Source organism: Neofelis nebulosa, chromosome 9, assembly GCF_028018385.1.
Source record: "Neofelis nebulosa isolate mNeoNeb1 chromosome 9, mNeoNeb1.pri, whole genome shotgun sequence".
Lineage (NCBI taxonomy): Eukaryota > Metazoa > Chordata > Mammalia > Carnivora > Felidae > Neofelis > Neofelis nebulosa.
The window spans coordinates 118,634,709-118,660,146 of record NC_080790.1 but is presented as its reverse complement, the minus strand read 5'-3'; the positions used below and the strand labels follow the sequence as shown (position 1 = coordinate 118,660,146).

Sequence of the window (25,438 nt, the reverse complement as noted above, 5' to 3'; positions counted from 1 at the left end):
AAAAGACAATAACTGGAGTGGCCTGGGTAGCTCAGTCGGTTAAGCATCTGACTCTTGGTTTCGGCTCAGGTCATGATCTCACAGTTCATGAGTTTAAGCCCCGCATCAGGTTTTGTGCTGGCAGCAGGGAGCCTGCTTGGGATTCTCTCTCTCCCTATCTCTCTCTGCCCCTCCCCAACTCATGCTGTCTCTGTCTCTTTCGAAATAAATAAATGAACTTAAAAAATACAAAGACAAAAACAAATGGTGAGTGTCTTGAAAAACTGGAACCTCCTATCCTGTTACGGAAATGTAGAATGGTGTAGGCACTTTGGAAAACAGCCTGGTAGTTTTTAAAGGTTAAACATAGGCCCGTATGAACTAGAGATTCCACTGCTAGGTAGATACCCAAGAAAAATGAAAACATAACTTGTACACAATGTCCATAGCAGCTTTATTTGTAACAGCCAAAAAGAGGACACCACAAATTGGATACCAAATGCCAAATGTCTATAAATTGATGAGTGGATAAAATGTGGATAAATACAATGGAATACCATTTATCAATGAAAAGGAATGAACATGACATGCTTACATGCTACAGCTTGTATGAACCTTGGAAACGTGAAGCTCAGTGAGAAAAGCTGGTCACAAAAGATCACATATTATATGATTCCAATTATATGAAGTGTCCAGAATAAGCAAATCTACAGAGATAGAAAGTAGATTAATGGTTGCCTAGGGCTGAGGGTAGGGGAGTGGGTAGGGGGAAAAGGGGAGTAGCTGCTAATAAGAATGGAGGGTTTTTCTGGGGGCGGTGATTAAAATATTCTAAAATTTATTGATGATGGTTGTAAAACTCTGTGTACAATGGAATAAGAAGTCATCATTCTGTACACTTTAAATAGGCTAATTGGGGGCATCTGGGTGGATCAGATGGTTAAGTGTCTGACTCTTCATTTCCCCTCAGGTTATGACTTCACGGTTCGTAAGATCAAGCCCCACATTGGGCTCTGGACTGACAGTGTGGAGCCTGCTTGGACTTCTCTCTCTCTCTCTCTCTCTCTCTCTCTCTGTGCCCCCACCCCACTCTCTCTCTCTCTCTCTCTCTCAAATATTTTTAAAAAATAGAAAATAGGTGAATTGTACAGTATGTAAATTATATCTCAATGAAGTTGTCATATTTTTTTAAAAAGGATAACTAAGGAATATTATGAACAACTTTATGTCAATAATTTTGACAATTTAGATGAAATGGACAAATTCCTTGAAGATACAAATTGTCAAAGCTCATGCAAAAAGATAGAGATAACCTGAGTAGTCCTATATTTATTAAAGAAATTGAATTGGCAGGTAAAAGTTTCCCGCCAAGAACACTCACAGCTCAGATAGCTTCACTGGTGATTCTACCAAACATTTAGAAGAAATAGTAATAATTCTGTACAAACTCTTGTAAAAGATAGAAGAGAAGGAAATACTTCTCACCTCACTTTGGGGGCCCTGATACCAAAACCAGATAAATTCAAAACAATAAATGAAACTACAGACCAGTATCCCTCCTGAACACAGATACCAAAATCCTAAACAAAATTTCAGCAGATCTAATTCGACAGTATATTAAAAGGCCAATGGGGCTCATCTTAAGAGTTCAGGGTTAGCTGGGGCGCCTGGGTGGCGCAGTCGGTTAAGCGTCCGACTTCAGCCAGGTCACGATCTCGCGGTCCGTGAGTTCGAGCCCCGCGTCAGGCTCTGGGCTGATGGCTCAGAGCCTGGAGCCTGTTTCCGATTCTGTGTCTCCCTCTCTCTCTGCCCCTCCCCCGTTCATGCTCTGTCTCTCTCTGTCCCAAAAATAAATAAAAAACGTTGAAAAAAAAAAAAAGAGTTCAGGGTTAGTTGACATTTGAAAATAAGGCAGTGTAATTAACTGTATTAACAGAATAAAAGAGAAAAACCATGTGATCATCTCAAAAAACACAGAAAAAGCATTTGACAAATCCGACATCCATTCCCAATTTAAGACATTCTCAGTGAACTAAGAATAGAAGGGAACTTCCTCAACTTGATCTCACAGCTAGCATCACACTCAATGGTAAGAGATGGGGAAGCTCCCCCATCTAAGATCACCAACAAGGCAAGGACGTCCACTTGGACCACTTCTAATCAACATTCCATTGGAGGTTCCAGCCAGGGGATTAGGCAAGAAAATGAAACAAAAGGCATCCAGATATAAAGAAAAAAATAAAACTATCTTTATATGCAGATGATATTCTCACCTATGTAGAAAATTCCACAGAATCCACATACCAAAAGAGCTATTATAACTAATAAGTAGGTTTACCAAGGTGCAGGATACAAGATCGATATACAAAAATCAAATTGTATGGGGCGCCTGGGTGGCGCAGTCGGTTAAGCGTTCGACTTCAGCCAGGTCACGATCTCGCGGTCCATGAGTTCGAGCCCCGCGTCGGGCTCTGGGCTGATGGCTCAGAGCCTGGAGCCTGTTTCCGATTCTGTGTCTCCCTCTCTCTCTGCCCCTCCCCCGTTCATGCTATGTCTCTCTCTGTCCCAAAAATAAATAAAAAAAAAAACGTTGAAAAAAAAAATCAAATTGTATTTCTATATACTAGCTACAGACAAACAGAAATTGAAATTTAAAAATACCTTTTATAGGGGCGCTTGGGTGGCTCAGTTGGTTAAGCATCCAACTTGATTTTGGCTCAGGTTTGCCCTGAGTTGGGTTCTGCACTGTCAGTGTGGAGCCTGCTTGGGATTCCCCCTCTCTCTCCCTCATTCTCATTCTCTCTCTCTCTCTCTCTCTCTCTCTCTCTCTGTCCGCCTCTTTCTCCCCCTGTCTCTCTGCCCCTCCCCCATTCATGGGGGAACTCTCTTGCTCTTAAAATAAATACACATTAAAAAATACCTTTTATAATAGCATCAAAAATGTGAAATACTTAGTAATAAACAGGACAAAAGATGTGAAAGACCTTGATATGGGAAACTACTGCTGAGATAATAAGTTAAAAAAAAAAAAACTTCCCTAGGGGCACCTGGGTGGCTCAGTAAGTTAAGCGCCTGACTTCGGCTCAGGTCATGATCTCACAGCTGATGAGTTCAAGCCCTGCGTTGGGCCCTGTGCTGACAGCTCAGAGCCTGGAGCTTGCTTCAGATTCTGTGTCTCCCTCATGCTCTCTGCCCCTCCCCACTTGTTCTGTCTCTCTCTCAAAAATAAATAAAAACATTTAGAAAATTAAAAAGAAACTTACCTAAATAAGATATTTTGCTAATGGGCTGGAACACTCAATACTGTTAAGATGTTTATTCTCCCCAAATTGACACATATATTAAAATCGATCTCAATCAAAACTTCAACAGGTAGAGACTGATAAGCTAATTCTCAAACTCATGTGGAAATACAAAGGACCTACAATAGCCAAAACAACATTGAAAAAGAAGAGGAAAGTTGGAGGGCTGGTTTCAAAACAGTGTGATGCTAGTATAAAGATAAATAACTTAGTGAACAGAAGAGAGAGTCTAGAAATAGACCCACACAGATACATGGACCACTGATTTTTTTAAAAAAGTAATATCTACACCCAACATGGGGCTCAAATTCACTACCCTGAGATCAAGATTTGCATGCTCTATGTACTGAGCCAGCCAGATGCCCTGGACAACTGATTTTTGATGCAGGAGCATAGACAATACAGTAGAACCAGGAGAGTTTTTTGAGCAAATGGTGCTGGAATGAATGGGTATTTATAAACAAAAAGTGAAATTTAATCGGTATCTCACACTATATAAAAACTAACTAGGGGCGCCTGGGTGGTTCAGTCAGTTAAACGTCCAACTTCGGCTCAGGTCATGATCTCGTGGTTTGTGAGTTCGAGCCCTGTGCCGGGCTCTGTGCTGACAGCTCAGAGCCTGGAGCCTGCTTCGGATTCTGTGTCTCCCTCTCTCTCTGCCCCTCCCCCGCTCATGCTCTGTCTTTCTGTCTCTCAAAAATTAACACATGCAAAAAAAAAAAAAAAGCTAAAAAAAAAACTAACTCAAAATGGATCATAGTTCAAAATATGAAACCTAAAATTTTCTTTCAAGAAGAAAACATAGAATAAACCTTTATGACACTGGGTTAGGCAAAGACTTCTTACATATGACAACACCAAACGCAATCCAGAAAGATTTGTACTTCATCAAAAATGCCTGTACTCTGAAAGACACTCTTAAGGAAATGAAAAACCACAGACTGGGAGAATGCTTGCAAAACATATATCCTCTATAGGACTTGTATCCAGAGTACAAAAAGATCCCTTAAAACTCAATAATAAGAAAGCAAACAACCCAATTTAAAAGTAGACAAACGATTTGAAGAGACACTTCAGTAAAGAAGATACACAGGGGCGCCTGGGTGGCTCAGTTGGTTTAGTGTACAACTTCAGCTCAGGTCATGATCTCATGGTTCTTGGGTTTGAGTCCTGTATTGGACTCTGTGCTGACAACTCAGAGCCTGGAGCCTGCTTTGGATTCTGTGTCTCCCTCTCTCTCTGTTCCTCCCCCCGCCCTCAAAAATAAATAAAAGATTTTTAAAAATTAAAAAAAAGAAGATATACAGATGGCAAATAAACACATGAGAAGCTCAACATCGCTGGCCATTAAGGAATTGCAAATTATCACCTGAAGGAAATACCACAGCTATTAGCCTGCTTGAAATTAGTAAGATTGACCATGCCAAGTGTTGGTGAGGGTGTAGAGGAACTGGAACTTCCATACACTGCTAGTGGGAATTTAAAATGGTACACCCACTTTGGAAAACACTAGTTTCTTAAAAAGTTAAACATACACCTACCATGTTGGCCAGTTATAACTCTCCTAGGTATTTACCCAAGAGAAATGAAAGCATTTGTTCATATAAAGACATAATCACATATTCATTGAAGCTTAATTTGTAATAGCCCCAAACTGGAAACATACCCAGCATCTACCAACAAGTAAATGTAAACTGTGGCATATCCACCCAATGGAATACTACTCAGCAATAAAAAGGAATGAAGTACTAATATACATTACAACATGGATGTATCTCCAAATCATTATATTGAGTGAAAGAAGCCAAACAAAAAGAGTATGTATGATTCCATTTAGAATTCTAGGAAACACAAAAGAATGCTTGCCTGGGAGGGGCAAGAATAGAGAGTAGGAAAGGGAGGCTGGGAAGGGGTAGAAGGGCAAAGGGGAAGATTATCAAGGGCCACAAGGAAACTTTGGGGAGTGATGGATATGTCCATTATCTTGATTGTGGTGATGGTTTCAGAGGGGTATGTATACATTTGTCAAAACCTACCAATTTGAACACTTTAGATATGTGATTTATTGTATTCCAATTATACTTCAGTAAGAGTTGTGTTTTAAAAAGGAAAATAAATCAAATTTACACTGGGAGAAAAAAAGAGATTAAAATACTTTGACTGTTTTTTTTTTCAATTTAGAGGTTCTAAAATTCTTTGAGTTTTGAAATATTAAGTTTCATCTATTTGAAGATCCATAATCATTTATTTCCAGAATGTAAACAGACCTCATTCTGTCATTTAAAGATAACTGTCCTGAGGTTCTGAGATGTACTGGTAGGTACCAAGTAAGATGCTATAATTCTAAATCATTTCTCCTAAATGTAACACCCATAATCTAAGATCCCATGATTCCATCATTTCATCAACCTCCATTTTTTTTCTCCAAACAATGGCTCAGAATTTAAATCTCCTCCTGCTTTAGAGACTAAACGTGATATTTAGAAACAGTTTTAAGTAATATGGGGATGTGCTTCCACCTTGAGAACAAGCAGGGAGGGATGGAACAGAAGTGAAACACAAAAGTGTTCTGGAGTGTCATCCCCACTGTGCAAAAGAAAAACATCCCCAGGGAGAATGACCAATGGCACGTATCTCTAACACTACAGTGGACACCTCTAGTGAATTTTCTTTTTGTCTTCTTCCTTTGTAATTTTAATTTTTAATTTTTATTTTAATTTTTCTTTTATTTATTTTTAAGTCAAGGGGCTTTATTTTTCAGAGTAATTTTAGGTTTACAGAAAAATTGAGGGGAAAGTACATCCCTCGATTGTTACAATCGATGAGCCAATATTGATACATTATTATTAACTAAAGTTGGTAATTTACATTAGGGTTCACTGTTTGTATTGTAAAGATCCACGGGTTTAGACAAATGTATAATGTCATGTATCCACCGTTTTAGTATCATAGAGATACAGAATCATTCAGTATCATTCAGTACTGTACCTCTGCCCTAAAATCCTCCGTGTTCCACCTACTCATCCCTCCCTCCCTTCCCCCAAATCCCTGGCAACAACTCATCTTTTTACTGTCTCTACGGTTTTACCTTTTCCAGAACGCCATATAGTCAGAATCAGACAGTATGTCATCTTTTCAGACTGGCTTCTTTTGCATTTAAAACTCCTTCATGTATTTTTGTAGCTTGATACCTCGTTTCTTTTTATCACTGAATAATATTCCATTAAACGGATGTACCACAATTTATTTATGCATTTATTTATTGAAGGACATTTTGGATGCTTCCATTATCTTATTTTTAAATATTTGTCTTAATGATTTATCTCTGTTTTTCATTATTTTAAAAAATCATGTACATGTTGGCAACAACCTAAACTAAATGTCCATCATTTGGGAGCTGGTTCAAGGGGGTCTGACTTTGTAGCAGAGGTCCCTGCAGCTATCAGAAATTATCTTTAGGGGCACCTGGGTGGCTCAGTCGGTTAAGTGTCTGACTTCAGCTCAGGTCATGATCTCGCAGTCCGTGAGTTCGAGCCCCGTGTCGGGCTCTGTGCTGTCAGTTCAGAGCCTGGAGCTTGCATCGGATTCTGTGTCTCCCTCTCTCTCTGCCCCTCCCCCACTCACTCTCTGTATCTCAAAAAAATGAATCAATGTTAAAAAAAATAAATTATCTTTAGTAGGTGTGTTGGTGAGGGTGTGGAGCAACTGGAACTCTCACACTGTGCTGGTGGGAATGAAAATTGGTTCAACCGCTTTGGAAGACTGGGAGTATCCACTAATGCTGAACATTTTCATCTTCTATGACCCAGAAACCACTCCTGGCTATGTACCCAACAGAAATAACCTTGTAAGTTCCCCAGAAATATATCTATAAATAAGTCCAAAGCAGCTCTATCCACATAGCTAAAAACTGGAAATAATTTAAATGTCTCTCAACAATAGGATGGATAAAGTATGAAATATTCACTGAGTGAAACACTAGGCAGTGATAGAAAAGAATGAACTACCGATCCACACAACATAGATGAATCTCCCAGACAAAATGATGAGCAAAAGAAGCCAGACGCAAAAGAAACATCCTGCACGATCCCATTTATATGAAGGTTTAGAACAGTCAGAACTAAACTATGGTTTTGAAAGTCAGAATAATGGTTGCCGCTAGGGGTCAGGGGTGGGGAATTAACTGTGAAAAAGCATAATGGAGTCTTCTGGGGGAGCTGGAGATATCCAATATCTTGATCTGAGTGGTGGTTACAGGGTAGTTACACACATATATCATATATATGTCATATGATATATGTAACATATATATGACACATACACACGAGTCAAGCTATACTATACACGTAAGATTAGTGCACTCTACAACATGTTATACCTGCTCAAATGTTTCAAGTACATACAGTTTAAATATAATAATACTCTGCAGTTTAAATATAATAATTATTAAATTATATTTAATAATATATTTAATATTTAATATTTATTTATATTAATTTATTTAATATATTTAATATATTAATATATATTATAAATTTAATATAATATTATTTAAACATTTAATATAATATTATTATACTAAATAAATATTTAATATATTTATATTAAATATAATAATATTATATTATTAAATATAATAATACAATAATATAATGAACTCAGAAAGATGGCCAGCATCAAGGGAAAAAGCCACAAACAGGATTAATATGACCCTAGTTATGCAAAATCATCTACACACATGCACTTTACCTACGGATGACTTCAACATTGTATGAGCCACCATTTATGAGCAATTTCTGTATGCCAAGTGCTGTCCTAAGCACTTCATTCCATCATTTCATCCTTATACCAGTCTTTGAGGTACAGACTATCACTAGTCATTGCTGGCTCCACTTCACAGACAAGAGGACTGAGGCACAGAGGTTAGGTAATTTGCTTGAAGTCAACCAGCTAAGTGGCAGAGTTGGATATGAACGTGGGTCTTACAGCACCAGAGTCCATACTCTTACGTAAACCCCCAAACCCTGCCCACAGCCCCTGAGGCCCCACGTGGTCTGGTCCCTGCCACCCCCTCATGCTTCACCTCATCCTCTCTTTCCCCAACACGCAGCCTCCCATCTTCCTTTCTCTTCGCTGAAAACACCACTGCCCTCACACCACAGGGTTTACACCTCTGCCATTCTCTTGGACAGGAATGATTTTCCTCAGCTCCTCTTTGCTAAGGGGACTTCTCTTTACCTCTTAGGCCTCAGTCCAAGCGTCACCTCCTCCAAGGCGCCTTCCTAAAAACCCAGCCTGGGCTGAGACCTCATAGTTCCAATCACCCTTCCCTGTGGACCTCACCCCTGTTTTATCTGCTTTTTTTGAGTTCCCTAAGAGTGCAGAAGTGTCCCTCAGAGTCCTGCCTCCTCTGTTCACTGCAGTGAGTGAGCACTTAACAAATATTTGATGAGTGAGTGAATGAATGAATCCATCTGCCAGGGAAGATCAACTTGGAGAGACATCTGGAAGGCTGACATCAAAATGTTAATGATGGTCACCACAGGGAGGTGGGATCCAGGGAATTTTTACACTCATTTTTGTACTTTGGGGTTTATCTGGCTGGACAGTGTTCTGGTGGGTAGGTATCTTTTTCCAGCCCTTCAGCATTTCCCCTGTCTAGGGCACCCCTGCTACCACCCTCCCCTCCACCTCCGCCCCTGCACACACTCTCCCAGCTCTGCCTGCAGCCCCAAGTGGGCGGTGTATTAATAAACGGAGGGAGAAGGTCACCCAGCTTGCAAGCACTGAGCTGTCCTTGACTCGGGTGCGGATGAAATGCGCTGAGGCGGGGGAGCTGTTCACCAAGCGCCGAGCACGTGTGAGCTATTTCTGATTCCCACCCAGCCGGGCACAGCACATCTGCCATGGGAGCCAGGGCCAGCCTGGCGGGCAGCGGGGGGATCCACAGACCAGCCACCGGGCCGTGCTCACAACCAGACCCACCACTGCCCCGCTGAAAATTCACCCACAGTCTTCCAGTGTTTGGGGGCACAAGACCCTCAGATTGGCAGCTGAGGCTCAGCAAGACCAAGTTCCCACCCCTCTTCCTGCCCTCCGCTCTCCCCAGCGCAACCAGGCTCTCCCTTAACTCCTGGCCTTTGCATGTCCCATCATTTCCTCCGCCAGAAACGCCTGCTCTGTCTGCAATTGTTGGCTCCTTCCTCTGAACTTAGAAGTCTCAGCTCAGACCACTGGTCCTCCAGGGAGCCCTGTCCCTGTCCTAGGGCTTCCTGTTGCCGCAACAGGTATCTTGATGCTGTCTTAGTGGCCTGTGATCCGCCTCCCAGACTGTAATGTGGCCACTTTGAGGGACCCTTATTAGTCACCTCCACGTCCCAGGCATCCAGCGAGGGCCTGGCCCGCAGCAGACACAAATCCACGTAACCCACTGGCTACACAAGGGAGAAGGTGCTCTGAGTGCTGAAAGGGACCAAAAGGCAGAGAGGCTCAGGAAGTGGGGGGGGGGGGGCGGTCAGGGGAACAGGAGGGGAGCAAATGATTGAATTTGGCTGGGCCTTGGAGGCCAAGAGTCAGAGAGATGTGGCTCTAGGGGAGAGGGAGGTGGAGAGGAAGACCCATCCACAGTCAGTAGGGGAGAGTCCTGGTCCAGCCAGCCCAGCCCGGAGCTCCAAGCAGCACAGGTGCCAGGTGCCAGGTGTGGCTGCTCAGAGGCCCTGCCTCCCTCAGCCCCGACAAGAGCAGTGGATACGGAATCTGCACAGAATGGAGCATTTTGTCTAAATATATCTGCTCCCCAGTGAAGGATACACAGGGAGGGAGCGGGGGGGGCGGAGGGGCACGGTGGGCCTGCAGTGCTGGAAAGACCTTTGCTTGCCCGCAGGCACTTGCTCACAGGCCCACAGCCCCCTGCCCTGGCAGAAAGGGTCCACTCTGGACCCCAGGGAAAGAGGTGAACCTGGGTGGGCCTCTCCAGGCAGGATTCCCATTGCCTGACCTCCCACCTAAAAGCTGCTGCTTTGAATATGGGCCAAGCACAAATCAGGACAGCAGAGGAGGGAGGGGACACAGGCGCAGGGCCTGGGGGAGGTGACCCAGGGGTGGGGCCTGGGGGAGGGAGACCCAGAGGTGGGGCTGAGGAAGAGGACACAGAAGTGAGCCTGAGGGAGGGGGACACAGGGAGGGGGCTTGGGAGAGGGGACCTTGGTCTAGGCAGTCCAGAGTCCAGCCTCTGCTCACCACCTTCTTGCAACAAAGGCACAGACAGGGAGACAACTCAACAGGGTCACATCGGAGCCTGGGGGCAGTGAGGGCCAGAGGATCCAAGCACCCTGGCTCCCAGGCACCCTGAGAGTTCCTGGAATTCTCTTCAGCTTCCTGAGGTTCTCTCAAGGATCCTTCAGAGTAGGATAGCAGAAAGAGCACTAGATCCCAAGTCCAAGCCTCTGATTCAGTCCCATGTCCACCATTGAGGCCCTCAGGTGAGTCATGTCTGGGCCTCCACTTCCCCATCCGTAAAATGGAGATAAGCACATCTCCCTCTGTGTGCTGGTCTCACTGGGAGGCCCAGGCTGACCTGTGAAATGATCTGGACTGGAGTGTGACAAAGGAATGCCAGAGGGTCCAGTGTGCATGTACACATGGAGAGAGAGCAGATCAGAAGAGAGCATAACATCAGCTGCTTTTTCTTGAGCACCTACTATGTGCTGGGCCCTGCCCTAGGTACCTTAACACACAGAACTCACTTCGCCCTGACATCAAGCCTCCAGGCAGGCAGTGACACCATTATCCCATGGGGAACAGATGGAAAAACTGAGGCTCAAAGAGATTTCTGTAACCTGCCGAAGGTCACATAGCTGGTGAGCTGAGCCAGAACCCAACTCAGGCCAAACCCTCAGTCAGCTCACTTCCTCCTGTGGGTGGACAAGCTTGCTGGCTGCCACCCCAGGGTGGTCAGCCTATGGCTCTGAAAAGCCTTCCCAGAATCCTCACGGCTGAGGCAGTTGCCACTTTCCATTCAATTTTGTGCTTTCAATTAAAAACAAGACCAGGAAAAAAAAAAACCCTGCTCATTAAAACAGCTGGACATTAATACTTGCCGCTATTAACACCTCATTTTTAAAGGGCAATAAGTCTCCCTTTAAACTCCCAGAGTCTCCCACCCCACCCTCACTCAAGCTCACCCTAGACAGGATGATATAGTGGCTAAGAGCATAGGCCATGAGGACAGGCAGTCTGGGTTCAAATCCCAGCTCTGTTAGCTGCTGCTCGACCTTAGGAGTGTCATTCTCCCTCTCTGTGACTTGTTTCCCCATGTGTAGAGAGGGGACAGTCATCCCTCCCACCCAGAGTCCTTGGGTGTATTAGAGAGAAAGATAATTCAAGATCTGGCCCAGGTCTTACTGGAAACAGTCAGCATCACTCCTATTTAGCATATGGATGATGAGTCTACACCAGATTCCCTCAAAGTGGCTCCTGCACTGTATATATGTGAAAGAGAGGTAATAAATGTTTATGATCGTTTTAAGCCACTAACTTTTGGGGTAATTTGTTACTCAGAGGTAGATAACTAAGGCAGACGGTGAGCCTTGAGATGGAGTGGGAGAGAGGGGAGAGAAGCCAGAAGCTGCTTCCAGAAGGTGTGGTTTACCCTGCTCTCATGCTGGGTATGCAGGGGCTCTCCTCTAGTGGCCCCAGTCTGTCCAGAGATGCCTCCCTCCCAACCTCAGCCTTCCCTGGGTGGCTGCTTCTTACAACTGTTTACAGATGCCAGAACAGATCTGAAACAGCTCATCTAACCCACGGAGCCTACTATGTGCCAGCAGGGAGTTAAGGCTTCCACATTGGTTTTCATTAAATTCTCACAACAGCCTCTGGAGTTGAATATTATTATCCCCATGGCCTAGAATAATGTCTGGCACAGTAGATATTTGTAATAGTTAGTGTGGACTAGGCTGCACTGACAATAGACCCCCAAATTTCAGGGGCTTACAGAATGAGAAACATATTCCTTTCAAGCAGTTGGGCTTCTCCCCAGGTTGGCAAAAAACAGACCTGGTGGGTCCATAAACTAAAAGGAGTCAACCGAACAACCAACTTCCCGATTGCTCGACACCAGGCACCCCCACATTGCCCCAGATGGGCTCATGCAGTCATTGCTCCTACTCCCAGTACGGGAGGAAAGGAGTGAGGGGACATGTAGGCTGAGCTCTTGTCTGAGGCACCTGCCACATGACCTGGCCCCTGTGCAGGAAAGGAGCCTGAGGGGACACCGGCTGTACTCTGGCCACCGGGCTCAAAAGTGCTCGGCTCACACTCATGAGCCATGCACCCACTATGCTCCAGGCCCCAGGCTGGGCACCGCTGGGAGCACCAAGAAGCATCAGCCTGGCCCCTGCCTGGAGGGGTAGGGGAGGCAGACATATAAGTGGACCTCATAGTGCACAGGCCTCTGGAGTCCAGGCAGGAGTGGCTCATGTGAATGAGAGAGAAAGTCTCCTGAAAGGGCAAGGCCTAAGCTGAGTGGTAAATAACAAATAGGAGTTACCAAGCAAAGACTTTGGGGAAGGGTATTCTGGGCAGACGGAACAGTAAATGTGAAGGCTGGGGGCCAGAAGACATGGAATGTTCTGTAAGTCCCAATTCACTCAGCTGAGCTGTAAGTGAGAGCATGCCGGAGGGGGCCGGAGGGGGCTGCAGGAGTGCACAGGGGCAGGTGACAGAGGCCACTCAGAGCTCTGGGCTACGATGAGGTGTGAGGGGCTGGGTGTGGCTTCCGGATCACTTTGCCTGCATGTAGATGGTCTATGGGCAGGAGACCGGGGAGGGGGATGGGAGAGTCATCTTGGCCAGAGGCCATGGAGGCCAGAGCCAAAAGACGCTTGAGAAGGGGACATGGGGCAGGGAAGGAGCCCAGCCTCTGCTCTGTGGCTGAACTCCCAGACCCATCCCAAGGGCTTCAGGTGCAAGGCTGCCTCCCCGCCAGGAGAGAAATGGCCTTGTCATTTATCAAACCCAGCCTGGCAAATGGTTCCTGGAGGCCTCGGGGCTGCTGGCCATGGGTCCTCTCTGCCCACCACTGCCCACTGCCTGTGCCCCTGCCCCGTCCAGCATCAGCCGAGGATGGTGACACCAGGTCAGCAGAGGTCAGTTGGCTCTGGCCTCAGCCTCAGCAGGCAGGCAGATGGCCAACACTCCATGCCAGTGCCGGGAAGGCCTGGGGTGTGGCCAGCCAGGAGAGCACTGTGGGTCTGCCCTGCTCCGGAACCTTCTGTGGCTCCTCAGTTTCTTTCAGTGGGAAGCATCCATGCAAGGGGTGGTACTGAGGAGAGGAGTCCCCTCTCCACGCTAACCTGCTGTGGGACCTCAGTGAGAGTCAAGGGTTCTGCTAACTACAACCAGGGCGGTCCCTTCAGGAACCCCTCGGGGATCTGATTCACATCTGGCAAGTTTCCAGCCCCACTGGGGCAGGTGCTTCACCTTTCCGGGCCTCAGTTTCCTCATGTGTCAACAGTGCACCCTGTATCCCACCAGGCCCTGATTCCACCTCACATGAAGCCCCTTGCTCTCCAGGCTTTGGAACTTCATACTGCCCCTGCTGCCCACCACAGGGTTAACTCCTTCTCCTCCCAGGCATCAGGTCTGTCACCTCCTTGGGGCAGCCCTCCCTGACCCCACCAGACTAGGTTTCCTTATACTCCGTGGCAGCAGCACAGGTCACTGATGTGAGTTTATATTCGTCTGGGAAGTTATCATGACTGTTGGCCTCCCAAGAGGATCGCGGGCTCCCCAGGCCAGGGACCAGGAGTTCCACTGGCTGATATAGGCCCAACACCTGCTCTGGGCACAGAGCAGACACTTTGCATGTGTTTGCTGAATGAATACTTAGAAGAAAGGGAGGAAAGAAAGGGAGGTCAGGAAGGATGATAATATCTACCTCCTAGGGTCGAGAGCACCTGACAATACACAAAAGGCCTGGCTTGAGTGGGGGGCGACGTCACTCGCACGCACGTGTACACACACATCTCTCACACACTCCCCACACACATATACACACATACCACATAAAACGTTCACACATACTCCACACACACACACATACCCGCCCCCCATGCGTGCAGGGGAGCGAAGAAGGGGCCTGAGGGTGGCCTCACCTCCCTGTCCACACCCACATTCACCCAGAGCCCCCTGATAAACCAGATATAAGAGAGTCAGATCACGGGGTACCTGGGTGGTTCAGTCGGTTAAGCGTCTGACTTTAGCTTAGGTCATGATCTCATAGTTCATGGGTTCAAGCCCCGCATTGGTCTCTGTGCTGTCAGCCCAGAGCCTGGAGCCTGCTTTGGATTCTCTCTCTCCCTCTCTCTCTGCCCCTCCCCAGCTCACACTCTGTCTCTCTCTCAAAAATAAATAAACATTAAAAAAAAAAAAGAGAGAGAGTCAGATCTACAGATCGGCAGAGGTGGGCCTGGCCCAGTGGGGAGCCAAGACCTCTGCCCAGACCTCTGTCCCCACCCACGTTGTCCCTGGAAGGCCTCACACATGCCCAGTCCTCCAGGAATCTCTCACACCCCAAAGGTGGCAGGTTTCCCTGGAGAAGAAGTGCGAGATGCTGACACTTCCTTGCCTGTCATCACACCTTGGCTTCAAGGGTGGGTGCTGGAGGTCGATGAGGAAGCTCAGAAAATTCCCAGAAGTGCCAGCCAGGTAGGGGTCCAGAGATGGGCTGGGGCAGCTCCAACCCCCTACCCCACCCCACCCTTACCACACAAATCGAGACACTGAAACCTAGAGAAGGGAACAGGAGGCTCACAGTGACCCAGCCAGCTTCCTGCCTGGGGTCTGTCTTCTGGCCTGGATGCCTGACTCACACGGACCTGGGTTTAATCTTAGATCTACCATTCACCTGCTGTACAGCCTCAGTTTCCTCGGACGTAAGATGGACATGATCAGAGCACCTTGCTCCCTCCACTGTGGGGGACACATATGGAAAACACATGTGGCAGAGGGCCCTGTCCCTCCAGGAGCTCCTCCTGAGTCACAGGGGACCCCTCAGAGCCATCAACACAAGCTGCCCAGTCAGCCTCAGAATCCCAAAGCCCAGCCTTCACAGTGCACACTGCCCAGAAAAGGCAGGCAACCATGCCAGGGTCACACAGCAAGGCCCCAACACACTGGGACTCGAACTGGGCCCTGTACAGCAGAGCCTCCCACCCTACAAGTGGATCTGGCAGAGCCGAGGAGGTGCCAGGGCTTGTCGGCAGCCAGGGGAGGGAGGGAGGCAGGCAGGCAGCTGGGGGTGGTGGGAAGAGCCTTTTCTCCCCTGTCTTTAGCAAACCCGGATCCCCGTCTCCAAGCTGCGCTCCAGAGCCCTTGATTGCTGCGTCACTGCGCGCAGTCAGCCCGCAGTGGGCGGAAGGAGAGGCTCCCTCCCTCTGGCTTGAGCTTAGGGGACAGGGATAGGTGGGAAGCCAGGCAGAGGGTCAGGGGTAAGGACAGGGAGGGCTCCCTGACACCTCCCAGAGGGAATCTCAGCTCCGTTCACCCCTGGAGTCACAGAGGGCTGAGCTAGGCAAGCCTTGGAGACCTAACCCCCGGAACTTCAACAAACAGATGGAGATCATGAGGCCCAGAGAGGTGCTGGGATTCCGTAGGGGAGTCCCAGCAGCAAACCAGGTCCCCAGTCATTCCAAACCCCCATCTCCTGGGAGCTGCAAAGCAAAAGCCTCCTGGACCCACCCCTGTCACCGCAGGCTCATCTGTCACAGTAGAGAGAAAAATATGTGAACCTAGAGGCCTAGTTTTCACTCCTCAGCCCGATATCTGGGGGCACGAGACCCCCTCCTGCACAATCACAAATACTTCATCAGGGTCTGGTTCTCAGCCCCTGTCATGGGGCCCAGCACAGTGCGAAGGTACACAGCAGGTACTCAATAAGTGGTCTTGTACTCCATTTATATGCCAGGATGCCTGCCCCATTTCTCCATTATCAAAGACAGAACCTGCCCACATCATATGCTTTCTAAAGATGACCCCCTCATGTACCAAATGTGGCTAGAGCCATTTTTGAAGCAAACTCCGGGGGATGGGTCACCTGTACAGGCCTTCTTAGGCCGAAGGAAGGAATGCAAATGCCACGTTTGTTCTGCTGCCTTCTCACAAGCCTCTGTACCCCTGTGCTAGGCCCTGGAGGCTGCTGTATGTGAGGGCTCTGCCCCTTCATCGAGTGATCCCAGGAATCCAGCGTCTCGTGCCACATCTATGGTCCCTCCTCCACACCCGTGTCACCACCCGATGCCCCTGGAGCCCTATAGATGGGCCACCTCCCAGAACTGTGAGTTAGTGAAGAGCAAAGTCACGGGGAGGGGCCATTTTTCTCTTGCTAACAGCCATGCGACCCCCCCCAGGCCTCTGGTGGGGCCAGGAAGGGACCACTGACATCTAGGGGCGCTCCTGAGCTGCTGTGGGCTCAGGCCAAGTCCTACCTCTAGCGAGTGGCCAGGTTCCCACAAGCCAGCGTCTGGGTCTGCCACATTCAATTCCCACGGCCCAACGTGCACCTCTAAACACACACACCCCCTCACCCATCACTGCTGGCGAACACATCTCCAGAATGTGGGCGAAGACTAGATTCTACACTCTAACCGGTTTGGATTCAAATCCTGGCACCCTCCACTTTGCCAGCTCTGGGGCCTTGGGCAGCTACAGCTCTCTGCGCCTGTCTCCTCATCTGTAAAATGGGGATAATAATAGGGGTCATGGGACTAAAGGAGAGGCTGAATTTAAGGGGCTTTCAGCTGGTGCTCATTAAACAGAGGGCCCAGCACTGCACTTGGCTCCCGGGAGTTGGTCACTGGTAGTTGGCTCAGTGAGTGGGTGTTAGCCACTGACACCACTGCCATTATCATTATCATCACCAACAGCAGCAGGGATCCCCAAGCCTGGTTTTGCAACCAGCCCTGGTGAAGGGTGTAGCAAAATTCTCCAAACAAAATTTGCTTCCATTCATTTTGGGTTTTTGAAAAGGCCACGTCAGACAGCTTGGCGGGGAGGAGGCGGCGTTGCGAAACCCAGCACAGAGGGATCCAGAGCCCCACTCCTCGGCTCAGGAAATGATGTGCCATCAGCTAGCAATAGGCTCCTGTGCGCGGGCACCCCAAGGGCTCCTGGGCTGTGGGTTCACCTCCTGCCACCCTCTGGGTGACCTTGGGAAGCTACCCAAACTCTCTGAGCCTCAGTTTCCTCATCTGTTAAATGGAGACATGCCTACCTCTGGGGGTAGGGGGCGGGGTGGAAAGATGTGGAGATTAAATATCTTCTGCAAACTGTTGTACATGGCCTGAAGGCCTCTGTCCTGGCCAGGGGCATCCACCAGCAGACTGTGGACAGGGTGTAAGAACAGAACACACACTTCCCCCCACCATGGGCCATGACAAAAGTCTGGTCACATAAGTCTTAGTGGGCCCCCCACAGGAGTCTGATGAAGTCAAGGGTGGGCTTGTCTTTGGTCCAACACACAGGAGGCCTCTCATCAGTGACAGCCTTTTCCAAAAAGGGTGCAGTGAGAGTGTGCATAATGGGATGCCTTTCCCACCAGAGCCAGCCCCCGCACTCCCTTAACTGACAGGTCATCTGTCAGAAGAAGCTGCTGAGCCTCATCAGCTCCCCGTTGACCCCCGCCCCAAGCGCTAATACACACTGGCCTCCAAAGCCACTAGAGCAAACCCAGCCCCATCCCAGCTCTCCACATGCTCAAAGAAGAGGCAGGGGCCTTGAGAATTCCCCTCCTGGGCTGTCAGGATCACAGACTCCACACTGAGACGGTGGAAATTCTCTGAGATCACAAGGTCCAAGCTTGCACTTTATCAAGGGAACCCAGACAGGGGACACGCTGCATTCAAGGCACACAGCAAGGCAGCAACAGGGCTCCGGGCACAGACGGGACACTCCCCATGCCGGCACGCTGCCCCCCTCCATGACAAGCCTCCTGTGGGCTGCCCCCTTCCCCAGGCCTGCCCAGCAAGTGGCTGCCTCCCAGCTCTCATCAATGTAGTTCTCTCAGCCAGCAGTGCCCTTCCGGCCATTCTCCATCTACCCAAATCCTCTAATCCTCCCAAATCCACCCCAGATCTAGTACATGTCCTCCAGGAAGCACTTCCCACAAGCCCAAACTCTTCCCAGCACCGGACAGCACCAGCCCCCACCTCCAGGAAGGGCCTGGCAGGGTGACTACAGTTCACAGAGCAGAGCCCTGTGGGTTTGACTCTGTCCCCATCCCTAGGGGACACTGAGCAGGCCTCAGGAAGCCCTGGTGGCCCAAAGACAGAATGAAGCATTAGGAAATGGCAGACAAGCTAGTGGACAAGTTGGTGACCTACTGAATGAAAGTAAGGAAGTGATGATGTGTATAATGAATTGGCAGAAATAAATGTCAGACCATATACCCCTGCAGACACAGGCTCCTGCCCAGCATGGCTCCTCACTCTCTCATAGAGTCTTTGAGGTCCTACAGACACACTGGGATTGTAGAGGCTATGGGCCTCTAACCCCACAGAGCCTGACCAAATGCTTTTGAGTTTGCAGGCCCAGCTGGAGACCAGGAGCCCATATGGACAGTTGTACTGACAACTAGACCTGGTCAAGGCTCCCACCATGTTCTGCCACCCAGCCCTTGACTTAGAATGGCCCAAATGACACTTGTCCATTCATTCAGCCAAAGAAATGGACCGAGGGTCCAGAATGAACCAAGACCTGTTCTCAGCACCAGTGGGATGGCATAAAGAGGCAGGCATGACCCTGCTCTGCTCCACACAACTACATCAAGAGGCATCCAGTAATAAGGAACAGTGGCTGGTAGTGAAGGCAGAGGCCCGTGGGGGCTGGGAAGTGGTGACAGGGATACAATCTGGCCTGGGTGTCAGGGAAGGCTTTCTTCTGCAAGTGATACACCTAAGTTGAGTCTGGATGAGAAGTAGTAATTAAGTAGGCAAATGGGAAGGGGGCGGTGTTCAGGTAGAGGAACCAGCGTGTGCAAAGACCCTGAGGCTGGAGGCAATGAGGCCTGTTCCAGGAACTGAAAGCAGGCCAGGGGGACCCAAGCCAAAGAGGGAAGGGAGGAGCTGTAAGATGTGGCTAGAAAGGTAGCTAGTCTGGGGAGGAGGCTAGGCTTCATTCTAGGAGTAGTGGGCATATATTGAGTACCCATGGTGTGCTTTAAAAAAAAAAAAAATCTGCATTCAAGATTTTATTCACATTATAGAATGTTTAAGTGGAAGTGTTTAAATGCACTATAGTCAGATAATGCTATTTTTAATGCTTTTCTGAATGAGTGAATCTATCAATTAATCACAGATATATGGGAGCATAGAGACCACCTGCTCCTGTCCCACAGAGTGTCCAGTACAATTCCTCAGAGCCTCCCCATCATGTAGAAACACTGGCATTTATGAAGCTAGTGGCCCCATAAACTGCACAAGAATTAACGAGATGCCAGTGGGTGCCCCTGGTATGTCCAATTCATCACCAAGTCTTACAAAAGCTCTAAAGTACACAATCTATCCTTAGCTCCGAGTGCTGTTCAGCCTCCTTTCAAAAAACACCAATTCAGCTGCCAGGCAGCCTTACACCCAGGGCACAGCCCTCGAACCTGCAGCTCTGTTTCAAGGCGGAAACCAGCCGGATGCTGCCCTGGGTCCCACGTAACCCAGCCATAAGGCCTGCTCTGCCCCACACTTTCTCTCTAGTCTGGGCCTTACCCTCTGCCCCCAGAGCCTGGCACAGACTGTCTCTCCTCTGCCCCCAGACAAAACAGGGGCTCCTTGAGGGTGGGGACCACATCAGATCATTACATGTCTCTAGCATCCAGCACAGGCCCAGTCCAGTCTCTGATGTCGATGAATGAAGGAAGGGTGCCATGGACATCACACAGAGGCACACTCACAGAAGTTGAGCTGCTGTTATCTGGGCTCCAGGAGGACTCAGGAGTCCTGGCGCACCCCTGCCACAGCACAGGCACACGCACACACGCCTGCCCCACGTGCACAGCCAGTGTCTCCAAGAGCTGCTGGGAACACACTCTGCATCTGCTGCTGACTGGCCTCCAACAGCCAGCTCCAGGGCCTGGCGGTGGCTCCCAGCACTCCAGCCACCAATTGGTCACCCAGCTCTGCAGCCCCACCCAGCCCTGCTGCCCATGGGAGTCTGGCTTAGGCCCCTCAGGCCACCCTGGGACCAGACAGCCCACAGTTCCCTCTGTGGGACAGAAACTGGGCTCCTCCAACAGCCACTCTCGGAGATGATCCTGTACAACCTCCAGCCTCCACCACCTTGAGCCTTCAGGAAAACACAGCCCCCTCCCACAAGTGAAGGCACAAGAGCAGAGACAGCCAGAACCAGGACCCTGCGGAGCTAGGCTGAGACTGAAGGTGCACCAGGGGTAGAGGCAGGCCGGTGCAGCCTCCTGGGGCTGGGGACTGCAGCCTGCCCCCCCAACCCTGTCATTTCCACTTCCAGGCAGGTGGGGGTGCAGGAACCCTCCCCCCCCCTCAATTAGCACTGCCCCCCAAGCTTGAGGCTTACATCCTCAGGGCACCTCATCCACCCCCTCACCCACCTCCCCACAACTGGCCTTAGCCAATCCATAGCCCCTTTCCTCATTTCATTCTCTCCCACAACATCAACAGTCCCTGGCTGCCCGCCCCTCTGCAACACCGGCAGCTCTGAGGAAGAAGGGGAGAAGGGAGAGGGATGAGAACACCAAGGAATGGAACGATGGAGGGGGGGTTGGAGCCGGTAGGTTCGGCCGAAAGAGGCCAGGGCAGTCATCACATGTCCAGGTAGCACATGTCTCCTCCCAGCAGGCCCCGCACATCTGGACCCAGCTGGCCTCTCCGGCCAGCGGGTCCACCTGCCACGGGCTCTGAACGCGAACCCCTTTCACCGCGGGGCGCCGCACGTGGGGGCCTCCCGTGGCCATGTGAGCGCCCCCCCAGCCCAGGTGCCCAGGTCAGCCCAGCCCCTCCCGGGTACGCAAACAGGGAGGGGGCGCCATGCAGCGCTGGGAGGTGGGGTTGCCCCCGCCCCCTCCCCAGATGCCGGGTCCGGGAAAAGAGCTCCGGAATGGGGGTGCTGGCTGGGCAGGCTCCCGGGGCTACTGAGTCGGGATGGAGGCAGCTGGGCTGAATGGAGAAATGCCCCGGCCGGCTGGCAGAGCCCTCCCTCTCCTTAGCTCCCAAGGTTGGTGGGGAGGGGAGGGGTCTTCCTGACCCCCTGGCCGCCCTGCGGATTGAGGGTCGGGCCCGAGGAGGGGCTTCCCAGCTTTGGCAGCCTCTTGACATCGGAGAGTCCGCGGGAAAAAGAGGTGGAATGGGGGTCCAGCCCTGGCTAGGGGGTTCCGGGCCCCAGGCACGCCACCCCCACCCCCGCCCGCTTTGGGGGTCCAAGAAAACCTAGACTGGAGGATCCCACCCAGAGAAGGGGGCTTGCCAGCCGCAGAACCGCCCCCTCGGATTGGGGGCTCAGAAGACGGAACTGGCAGGGGGAGGGGGCTTTCCTGCGCCAGCGCCGCCCGTCGGTTTAGGGAGGTCTGTCCGGGAGGAGACTCGGATCGGGGGTCTCGCCGAGGGACGGGGCGCACCGGCCCCGGAAAGGGGGTCTGGCCACTGCGCGCCACCCCCGCGCCCTCACCTGCGCCGGGCGCCTCGGCCGCCTCCGGCCCGCTCGGCCGCTGCGCTGCGCCGCCGCCGTTCGGGTCCGCTGGCAGGTCCGCCGCCTAGGCCCCGGCCCGGGCCCCGGCCCGCGGGCGCCCCATGCCTCTCCTCTGGCCGGCGCGGCGCCCCAGATGCGGCTGCGGGAGGAGGAGCCGCGCGGCCCCGGCTCCCCGAGAGCGGCGGGGAGGGGGCGGGGGGCGGGGAGATGCGCGCGGGGGAGGGGGCCGCGCGGCTGCGCCCAAAACCAGGCGCGGATCCGGCCACCGGCCCGGGGCTGGGGGGGGGGGGGGCGCCGATGCCAGCGCCCACCCCCACCCACGCCCCCGCAACCCGGGGTGGGAGGGGGAGGGTCTCCGCGGCCAGCGACGCTCTGTCGCGAGCCGGAAGGGCGCTTGGAGATCCGCGGTCGGCCGCCCAGAGAGTGCAGGCTACTGGCACAAGGTCACACAGCGTGGGCTGCAGTAGCGCGGGAACCTGGAACCCCAGGCTACAGAGCTGGGCAGTAGGAACCTATGTGGACCCGGCGTCGGCCGGGTGGAGGAGGGAAACTGAAGCTCACGGTGGACGAGACTGGCCAGGTCCACACCGTGCAAGTCCGGAGGCTCCTGGGATTTGAACTTGGGACTTCTGAGCCTGGGAACACGTGCCCCGTCCTGGTGACCCATTTCCTGCAGGTGCCTTCTCGCCTGTGGTAGCACAGGATTAAAACAATCCCTGGATGGACCTGGACTGTGTACTCATACTACTTCTGGGGCTCTGTGATCGTAGATAAGAGACCGCCCCTTTTGAGCCCCAGGTTCGCCACCTGTAAAATGGGGACAACATTAGTATAGTATCTACAACTTGGGTTGAGGATCCAAAGAGATGATAGGTCTAAGCTCCTTGACGGTGCCCGACATTCAGTAGGTATCAAATGAATGTGCTCACCCTCCCTGGTTCTCACATCTCCCAAGAATGCTAGTTGAATGCAAATAGAGTCAGAACAGTGATTGTTAAAGGGTGGTGTTCAAAATCCGACGAAGCCCATTTTTCTAGCCTCGTTCCCCATTTGCCCACCCTGCCCACATCTCCATCCCAGAAACACCTGCCTCTCCCTGTGCCAGCACTGCCTTCCCACCATCTCCACCTACAAACTCCTATTCACCCATCAAAGCCTAGAGTAATCAGTTGTATACCCCAGCTACTCACCCTCCCTGCCAGTCCATCCATGACTCCCTTCACCATTCCCAGTGTCTGGTGTAGGTCTCTGTTTTTTGGTCTCTGTTTTTGTGGACCTTGACGACTGTGGTTAGAGATGTCACTCAGAGGAGATGACACCATGAGGACCAATGAGGGCTCCCTGGAGGAGTTGTGGCTCCACAGGGTCTGGAAGGAAATGTGGGTTTAGAGTTCTAGGGAGAGGAGAGAAAGCATGTAGCCAGCAAGAAGGTGACTGTATGTTTGGGCAGGGTGTCAGTGGGGAGGAGAACTGGCTGGGGGGGGGGGGGTGGTTAGGAAGACCTTATTGTCTGAGCTGGGAGCCATTCAGAGCCCGGAGCCAGACAGCAACCTGGCGATACGTGATCAGGTCAAAGATGAGCAGGCTTTGCGTTGGAGGACACCTCACACAGGGGTCCCAGGAGACTTGTACAAGGATATTCAAGCAGCATCATTTGTAATAGTGGAAAGCTGGACACTAACTGTCCATCATCAGGAGACTGGATAAATAGCGACAGATTCAAACAATGGAAAATTCTCCACACCACGATCTTCAAAATAGGTGAATGCAAGCCACACATGTCTATGAGGATAAATCTCAGAAACACACTTGTTGATTCAGTCTGTGGAAAGTCAGAATTGTACCCTTATTATTTGTGTATCTTTGTTGAACTTTATACTTCAATACAATTTTTTTAAATAAAAAAATATATATTGTTGGATGAAAAAAACAAGTTGCAGATGGATAAACAGTTTTTGTCAGATATATAAAGTTTGAAAGCATGCAACACAACACTGTGTATTGTTTAGGGACACATACATATGTCATACATACAAACTACATACAGGAGTGATAAATAGCAAATTAAAAAGGGTAGTGACCCTGAGAGAGAGGGAGAAGGGAATGTAACAGGGCCTTCAAATACACTTGAAATGGTTTATTTCTTAAGTTGGGTGGTGGGTACCCAGGCGTTTGTTATACTGTTCTCTAGACTTTTTTTGTGATCATGAAACATCCATAATGTATTAATACTTTTTTTTTTTTAAAGAAAGTCAGGTGGTGCCTGGGAAAGTAATTGGGAGACATTGCTGATTCTTGAGTGGGGTCAGTGGACCAGAAATGGCAAGACTAGAGAAGGAAGGCGGGGGGAGTCTTGTGTAACAGTCTAGGAGAGAGGTATAAAGGTCTGAACAGGGACAGGAACAGAATTATAGGGAGGCAGGGAAGGATGGGAGAGATTTAGAGGAGTAAACAACTGATGTGCTTAGGCTACGATCACAAACTTTAAAGTCCGCAGGGCCTGGGCAGGTCACTGAAGCAGGGTATGAGGATGAAGTCCTAGGGACTGGTAGGTAGGGGCAGCCCCAGTGCCAGCTGATTGTTGCCATGTGGGAAAGGAGGCTCAGTGGGCCACATCTCCCCCCCCCCCCCCGCTCTTTTTTTAAGAAATCAGCAATTCATATTTTTTAATGCAAAATCTCCTAAATTTAAATTATGGCAACTAAATTGAAAAAAGAATTAATTCTGTAGGAACCAAGTCATACTGGTTTGCAGTCTCTTCAATAAGGAAATGAAATGAAGGGGCCGTGGCACCATGTTTTCCTGCCTGTGAGGCTGAAGCAGCTCACAGCCCAAGCAGCAGTCAGGGAGGGCTTCCTGGAAGAAATGACACCGAACAGGGAACGCAGAAGGTATTTCAGGCTGAGATAACAGCAAATATAAAACCAGGGGCTGAGTTGAGTGAGTCTAAAAGAAAAACAAAAGCAAAAAAACACCACCACGATGTCTCACAGAAGGGGAATGCGTGGCCAGTAAATACACAGGGAGGTGCCTGACCTCATTAGTCATCAGGGAAATGTAAATCAAGACTATGATGAGATGCCACTTCACGCCCATTCAACTGGCAGAAACAAAGAAAGTCTGACAATACTAAGTGTCAGTGAAGATGTAGATGGGTCCGGCTCTTCTGTCTGCTGAGGGGAGGGCGTGCCAATATACCACTGTCACCCGGTGAATCCATTCCTGGATACGTCTGCCCAGAGACACCCATGCACATGTATGCGGAGCCAGGGCTTCTCAAACTTTAATGTCCGTGGAAATCACCCAGGGATCTTGCAAAAAGGCAGATTCTGATCCAGCGAATCTAGGGCAGGGCCAAAGATTCTGCATTTCTAACATGTTTCCAGGTGATGCTAAGGCTGTTGATCCTCAGACCACATTTTGTGGAGCATCAGGAAAAATGCACAAGAATA

The 25,438-nt window shown here is 50.0% G+C and overlaps 1 protein-coding gene across 7 annotated transcripts in view; it reads right to left on the bottom strand.

The window, feature by feature from the left end:
- The window catches only part of DLGAP4 (DLG associated protein 4), a 200,491-nt gene extending 178,343 nt beyond the window's left edge, over positions 1 to 22,148 (bottom strand). For 2 of the 7 annotated variants that reach the window (XM_058685501.1, XM_058685502.1), the window contains exon 1: positions 21,966 to 22,147. The gene's annotated coding sequence lies outside the window, so the exon portion shown is untranslated. Of the gene's footprint in view, positions 1 to 21,965 lie in introns of all 7 variants that reach the window. The other 5 variants (XM_058685497.1, XM_058685496.1, XM_058685498.1 and 2 more) reach the window with 4 other exon arrangements.
- Between the last annotated feature and the right edge of the window lie 3,290 nt (positions 22,149 to 25,438).